Genomic DNA, 8551 nt, shown 5'->3' on the forward strand with positions numbered 1-8551 from the left:
TCGCATTGTCCTATAAGTTGGACTCAAACAGGAAAGATTACAAACAATAGACACAATATAAGTACAAGATTTATATACTTTGAGTCAGACTTATACAACCACTGGACAGCTTTTTTTTTTACCTAACTATGTAGCTTGGGAAAACTTGTATAAGGAATAGTTTATTCTACTAGTCTGTGGGATCTTTTTTGTCCCCTCAGTAATTTCAGTTAAGCAAAAATCAAAACGTGTCCACAGGAGCTATAACCAGAAGATCAGGTAAAGGTCTTTTTATTAAACTTTCTTTGAAGGGAGGCTCATGCTTGAAATGCTTTACCCACAGAATTAAGAAAAAACCACATCTTGGAGGCAGTTCTCTAAATTCATAAAACATTGGTTGTTAACCAAACAAATCTGTCATCACATGTAGTTTAGTGATTGCTGCATATTTTACTTGTCACATTTTTGTCCATTATTTTGTAATCTAAGAAATTATACAATATAAAGTTTTGTCTTGTTTTCATACCATTACTTCCCAGAGACTGCAGATGGAAATTAAACCACGGTTAAATTAGGCACATGGGAATAAATGCTCACGTTGATTGATGTGTGCTATGTTTTTTAAATTGTTGCAAAAGATCTCAGCCAACTCAGAAATAGTTTCGCAGTACACCCTGGTGGTTCCTTCCTGTTGTCCAAAACTGCACAGAGAGCATTTTTACTTTGCACGTTAACATGAACACAGCTCGCTGGGTTCTGCTCCGGTCTGCGAGACACGCCGGTTCTCACCCTTTCAACACTGCCCCATCCCTGTCTGCCTCCCCTCCGAGGACGCTCAGTGGCCTCCCGTTCTCCTCCCACTCTTCCCTCAGGATTCTGGCCAGAAATGGTGCTGAAAGACTGAATGGTCTGCTCTCCCATGTCAGGCTTTTTTTTTTCTTTTCTTTTTTTTTTATTTGCTGTTGTCATGGCTGGAGGTGAAAGCAGCTGCCGTGCGCAGATACATATTTCACATCACTGTGACGCATGTCTTTGTTGATATGCTGGACATCTTTACATGAACCAGAAAATGTGTTATCTGATGAAAGACTCTGCTAGCTCCATACTGACCAGCACAAGCGCAAGAAGCCTCAGGCCAGGTATAAACACCGCCCATGGGAAAGTGCCGGTAAAAGTGTGTTATACTTTATTTTAGTCTTCCGGCTAAAACAATATTAGCATTTGGCCTCTTAAGTCGATTTCCCAGATGAACTGCTGATTGAAGCCCACATTCTCATATCTTTTTTTTGTAGCATATACTGATTTTTCTAGACATAATATCTTAGCAGGCTGTCCATGTCACTAATGAAAGACAAAGATGCAAAAGTTTGACTTTTCAAGCAGATGTTTGCGACTTCTGCACAAGATGGATTTGATTCTCTGAGAACCCTCTTTGTGCAAGGCGCTCATCCATCTGTGGTGATCTGTGTTTCAGTACATCTTAATAAAGATACCGTCCTCCCTCGCTTTTCTACCCCGAGGAATGCTCTTGTTCTTGCTCTTTTCTCCTTTGTCATATGGGGCAGCCAGACTGTGATTTGTTTAGGTTTAAGCTTTAAGGTTGGCTGAGGCCATGACTCATCATTACTCTGAGATGGCTTGTTTTCAATTTGCTTTCAATGAAAGTAAAAAAAAAAAAAAANGCCAAGGCCTTCCAGTAACTCCAGTTGTTATTTTTTTTTTTTGCATAAGTCTTCCTTAGATTTAATTTATGACATTCTCTTCTAAACAATGTTTTGTTTATCTTAAAGGTAGTGTAGATTACACGTTAGATCTTGTGGCCTTAGGTTGGACTTGGGCCACACTTCTAAGCCAAAGCCATTTTCTGAAAGAATCAAAAACATGACTAAACATAGTCGGCTGATGGACATCTTCATGGAAAATGTGTGCCAAACATTAGAGCCATGTGTTGAAGTGGCAACATATAGATGCAATCTAGGAGGCTATAAGAGACAGCCTGTATTAACAGGTATTTTGATTAAATAATTTTGTGCATCACTGTGTACATAGAAGTAGGATTTCTACTTCTATGTACACAGTAAAGTACACTGTGTACATAGTGTACTTCACTACACTATGTATTTCTATATTACATAGAAGTAACATATGCTACTTCTATGTTTCATAACGATATTCAAATGAAAGAATCAACGATATTTTGATTTAGTTTTGGCAGATCAACTTATGCTATTGTGTATTTTATGAAGGTATGATTCTAATATGGGGTTTTAGTGCATCTAAATGTAGCTTTACATATAAAAATAGGCCTGCTATTCTCACGAAGGGTTTTTATGCATTTACTCTAGCAGGTATTTTTAAATGGGAATTCAGCTTTTAGAAAAGTTTTTGTCAGTCACATATTTGTTTTTCAAATGCTATGTATCACTGCTGAGTGCCACTTAAATCCCGTCACCTAAATATAATAATTGGAATCAGTCTTTAACATTGACACTAACTGCTAAGGTATTTGGTATACAAACATGACGGTAGTGGTTGTGGTGAGAAGATTATAAATTAACATCTGCTGATCATGTTATATTAAATGCTTGTGAACTCTCACCAAAAGAACCTGTTTGGACTACACACACAAGGTTTGAAGTTCTTTTCCTGCAGCTGCATGGATCCAGACTGTCTCTTGTTGACAAGGTTAAGGTTGTCCTTTGTAAGTCAACACACAGGTTTTATACCAAGGATAAGAATATAAAACCTTATCCTTGGCATAAAACCTATGTGTTGACTGCCTGACAGAGCTTTTCATTTGGAACTTCTTCAATATTGATTGTCTTACAAGCTCTCTGCATTGTGCACAATATACAAATATACCTGATTAAGTGATTTCATCCAACAGTGCTTGGTACAAATTTTTTCCACAACATGGTTTTTGGTAGCACGTCTAGACATTCTGTCTGCAGTAGGAAAATATGACGAGGTAGGACAGATGGTTAGAACAACATGACTAAAAATGTTTGAAGCCAAGGAGCATAGGAGCAAGAAAGCCATGTTGAACTAATTATTATTGAATAAAATCGTCCAGTCTTTAAACTATCAAAAAACAAAAATTGAAACAAAAATAATTGAATGCCCACACCTTCTGTTCTCATTTTATTTACTCTTTATTTTATTGTGAAGAGTTGGGCACAAATCAATTCAACAGCGGAGAAACATCACATAGCAAGTGTATATTTTCCTTGATCTGTTTTTTGTATGAGCAGATGAATGCTTTTGTTCAGACCCCCCATTGTTTTCCTCTGTCTACAGCTTCTTTATTTCTTCCCCTCAAAATATTTTTGATACATTTAAAATTCTTCAGAAAAAATAAACTGTTGACCTTAAAATCTTAATAAGCATCAATAATCTTAAGTTTATAATCAATATGATCAGTTGAGATAAAACTAAATATAAAATCAAAACATTCATCTACAATCTATGAACTCTTCACACTGACTACTTAAAAATAAAATATATTCCGATTAATATGAAGGAATGTTTTATGTGTGAATTATTCTCTCATTCCTTTTATATTCTTATATAAACAGTTTAAAATAAGTTTTGGAGAGATTTCATCTTAACATAATAGAATAAAATGACATTTAAAACATAAAAATATACAATATAGAAGTTTTTCCATCTTGTCTGTCATCCCAGATATTTCAGATTCTGCTCTCAAGCAAACAAAGAATCCATGATAACTTATTTTATGTATTTTCAAAAAATCTGTGTCCATTTAGGTAATTTTCAAAGAAGCTGAGGTTTCAGATTTCAGAACTGTCTAAAGGCAAACATAAAGGACAGAATAGAATAGAGGATCCACTGATTAATACATTGGAATTATAAAAAATAGACTTAAAATAGTTAGAAAAACATCCATTTTCCCATTTTCTAGTTACTTGTGTAACTGTATGTTTAACTTTCTAGTTAAAATTACATAAAAACATTTGGTAAGTAAGTTTTTTAAAACTCAAAAGTAAGTTTATGCAAAAATGGCCGCCTTTATATAGTTTTCCTAAGATGACCCAAAATAATGGTCTTTATGGTGAACTGAAAAGTGGAAAAAAATATAATAAAAAATTGTAACTGAATGTTAACACATTTTGCCAACTTAAGCATGTTTTTGGTTTTGTTATTCAAACATTAAAATAAGAAAAAAAGTAACTCTTTTTCAGAAATTGATGAAAATATAAAATGTTAATATTCTAGATTCTTTTATTATTTATATTTCCTTTTTTGTAAAGCACTTTGTGATTTTTATGTCTATGAAAGGTGCAATATAAATAAAGTTTACTTACTTACTTACTTATAAATCTGAATATCATGTTTAGTCATTTGTGGTTTATGGAGATAAATATTCACAATGTGATTTATTCTGAGTGTCAACTGGTTGTGACAAATCATGTTTACCTCGGATGCAGGGGTTAAAATACAGCACTTAAGATCTATTACATTTTTTTCAGAACTTCCTTAACTTTCTTTCCAGCTCTTTGCCATTGGGTTTGGCCTTCAATTTCTTTTTCTATCCTGCTCTTCAACCTCTCTAGAACTTGAACCTTCTCCTGGTCTCCTTTTTCCTTCATCTTCTCAATCAGGAAGTCCATATGAACCAAAGTGGATCCTGAGTTAATATTCATGGTGATCTGCTCTAATTTCATAACACAACCGTAGGCTTCATCCAGAAGATTTGACCTCTCTTCTGTCAGATTGATGGTTTCCTTTTGAAGGTTTTCCAAAAGGTTTGCCTTTGTCTCACATTCTACTTTATTCTTTTCATATTTCTCTTTCACATGCTCCAGGGTCTTTTCAACTTTTCTGGTCTTTATCACATATTTCCAGTTTTCTTTGACATGATCTGATGCAGGACACTTGTTGGTACAAACTGTGCAGCGACCCTTCTTCATGACCTCACAGTGTGCTGGGTTCCAGGCCATTGTGCATCCAAGATGGTGACAGTTCTCCTCACATGTATTACAGGTAATGGCTCCCTCATAAAACACCAACCCCCACATTCCTGCACTGATTGTTTCTTTTTCTTTGTAGGGCTCATCAACTGCTATAGTGAACTTTGCATTCTCCTTCATCTCAGCTTCATGTTTATTATAAGCCTCTTTAATCTGTTTGATTTCTTTCTGTTTCAGTTCAGTCAGCTCAATTCTCTCTTGGAAGTTCTGGATGCAGGCTGTTAGTCTGATCCGTTCATGTAGAACCTCCATTATTTTTATCAGTGGCAGAGGTTTGGTGTTTTTCAGAAAGTCTCTCAAACGACCCATTTCTTCTTTTGTAAAGTTCCAGGAGTATTCTGAAGCCTTTTTATCCTTCTCTGTTGTATATCTTTGTGTCTGCTGCTGGTTATTGAACATGAAGTGAACAGGTTGGTTCATTACATCTTTAGAACATTTAATATTTGCATCTTCCAGAGCCTGAAGGACGTTTTCAGGTCTTTTTCCATCAGAGTGAGTGATCAGAGCTAAAATATTTTTCTCCAGATCTTTTCCAAACAGACGTCACTGAATTAAATATGTACTTCAGTCGGCCACTCAGTCTGTTCTCACTGGCCTTCATCACCAGACCCACTGCATTGATCTCACGAACTCCATCCCGTGAACGAAACAAGTCAAATAATCTTTGACTGACTAAAACATCTTCTTCAAAACCTCTGGTGCTTCCAAATCCAGGAGTATCAATGATAGTCAGAGAGAACGGCAGAGTTTGACCTTCAAAACCAAAGATCTGATAGACGATCACATCTGATGTCTGACTTTGGGTTTGATGACTTTTTTTCCTCCTCTTCAACAATCTGAAACCAGATTTCATCCTCAAACTTCACTCCCACAGCATAGTTGAACAGAGCGTTGATCAGAGTAGATTTTCCTGCTCCTGTTTCACCAACTAGTAAGATGGTTTTATTGATCTTCATCTCATCTTTCTCTCCAATGGTCAGTCTGCTCAGAGTTCCTATCATCTCTTTCTTTGGTATCAGCTGGTAGACAGCAGGAGGGCCTTGATGTATCTTAACACTTTCTGAGATTAAAGCCTCCTGATTAGATGAGGTGATTGCCATCCTGCAGAAAAACAGGACAACCGCTTATTCAATGAAGATTAAAACAATATATTCATTTTAAAAGGAACCACAAATAGTTGTAATAATCATCTTTATCTGGGAAATATTTATTTTGGATGTAAAACAATACTGAAAGTAGTTTTTTTAAATACATTTTAATAAAATATTTTCACAGGAATGTTGCCATGTTGTTCACGGTGCAATGCATTCTGGGTAAATGAGGTGTAATGGTCCAACAGCCTGGCTCCTTCAGCCAAAACAATAAGTAACATTATTAAGCCTTTTTAATTTGAATTTGAGTGCATTGAAAACGATGGAAACGTAGAAATCACAAGACGTGATGAGGAGGAGGAGCAAACAGTTGGCTGCAGGAGCTGGTGTTTTGCTGCTGCTACCTTCAGCTTTGTAAACAAAACAATGAATGACTTGTACCTCTGGTCAGACTGTGTGATCTGGTAAGTACTTTTATAGCTCTGTGTCCAGTTAGGCAACAGTGCTTTAGGATCCAGCCTCAGATCTGTACAGTACCGCAGGCAGTATAGCTCCTGTTAGCAATGCAAGTGAGATGTTTTCTAACATGTCAGAGCATTCCAGGCACTCATGAGAAATTTGATATACAGGTTTATGTCATTTGTGCAGCTCCAGGAACAGTCTTATTGTAATTATTAAATTTTTTTTATTAAAAAATTCCTGGCAATGTGGCAGCATAATGGTGCCTCATTGCCAATCTCAATGGTGACTGGTTAAATAAAACTCAAATAAATTAATCTATCTCTAAAACTAACTTTAATGTAATGGATGACTGCACTGAATCACCCTTTTTCTTCCCAGTGTTGACTGGAACTTGTAGTTAGCTGCATGGCTGCTATTAAAGAACATGCTTCATTTTAAGGTGGTAAACCAAAATGCTTGCATTTCCTGACTTCCACACACTGCAGATTGCATGTTTCTTCTCCTGGTTTCACGCTTTAACTCTCGTGCAGTCTTAAGAGATGCAGTCAATTAAACCCCAGGAGTTTTTTACTCTGTACGCGGCCCTGTAAGCTTGCACTTGCGATTTTACGAGTTATTTTTTGCGTGTGTGGTTTCAGAAGGACCGTCACCCTGTCCCACAGCACTATCTCATTGTCCGACCATGACATTTGCCATGCTCTTCTTGAGCTACAGATCTCTATTGTAGGGCAAATTTCTATCATTTCTACTGTATACTGTACATATCACATTCCTAAATGACAGTAATAATACATCTATAAATTATCAGCAAGGGGCAGGTTATGTCCTTCTGTCACAGCACTACGCTACCAGTCATCTTTGTGGAAACACTGGTATAAAGTCTATTTTAGGTTTTTTATTTGTTGTTGTATCATGTCTTTGTTGTTTTATGTCTATGTGGACCATGAGTCTGTTGAATAAATCGATCACTAAATTATATTGTTTTGAGACCATTTTCAAGTTAAATATTGGTAATGTCATAATGATGCCAGTTTGTTTTTTCAAAGGCCAATAAACTTTTCTTATAAACACTGAACGTCAGAAGTGAAAGATATTGTAAATTTCCAAAAATAAAAGCTTCCTTGTGTTTCCTTTAGGTTCAGACTGAATGGTGATATTTAGTAAAACCTCTCATAGAAATCACAGAAACTTTAGTCTGTAAAACACAGAAGTATCAAACTGTAACACATCAACGTGACTTAGTAGAGAATGAACATTTTGATACCTGCGTTGTAGTGATGTTATGGTTCCCTGATCCATCTGGTTGTATATTTCTTCCAGGTCCTGCAACCTTTCTTCATCTCCTTGTTCCTTCATCTTCTTGATGAGGAAGTCCCAGATGACATAAGTGGAAACTGAGTCATTGATCGAAGCATTATTCTTAGTTAACTCATGCTGGCTGATAAAAAGCCCATATACTTCATTTAGTAATTGTGTCCTCTCTGCTCTGAGTTTTATTTTCTCCTTCTCAAGTCTTTCTGAAAGTTTCATCTTCTTCTCTCCATCTTCCCCTTTCTGTTTATGTTGTTGTTTTAATTCATCTTTATTTTTCTCAACTTTCTGGGTCCTGATTAAATATCTCCAGTTCTTTATGGTATGATATGATGCAGGACACTTCTTGGTGCATGAAGTACATTTTCCATCTATCATCACTTCACACTGTTCAGGATTTAAAGCCTCTGTGCATCCATGATAGTGACAGTTCTCCCCACAGACAAGACAGCAGAGATTTGTTTCATAACTACATCTTCCATATGTAAGAGGCTCTGCTACTATGTAGGTTTCAGGAATATTTAACGTTTGATCACGTTTCATCTTTTTGCTATGCAACTGAGTCCATTCAACATCTCTGAGTTTTAACTCAGTGAACCTGATTCTGTCCTGCAGGTTCTGGATGCAGGCTGTCAGTCTGATCCGTTCTTTCTGCTCTTTCAACATGACCTTCTGCTGGAGAGGTGGAGATTTTTCCAGAAAGGCTATGAACTGTTT

At 36.3% G+C, this 8551-nt stretch overlaps 1 pseudogene; it reads right to left on the reverse strand.

Moving 5' to 3' along the window:
* Window positions 1–4348: 4348 nt before the first annotated feature.
* Window positions 4349–8043, reverse strand: LOC103149609 (uncharacterized; annotated as a pseudogene).
* Window positions 8044–8551: the final 508 nt, after the last annotated feature.

The sequence above is a fragment of the Poecilia formosa genome, unplaced genomic scaffold, assembly GCF_000485575.1.
Source record: "Poecilia formosa unplaced genomic scaffold, Poecilia_formosa-5.1.2 Scaffold6, whole genome shotgun sequence".
Classification (NCBI taxonomy): Eukaryota; Metazoa; Chordata; class Actinopteri; order Cyprinodontiformes; family Poeciliidae; genus Poecilia; species Poecilia formosa.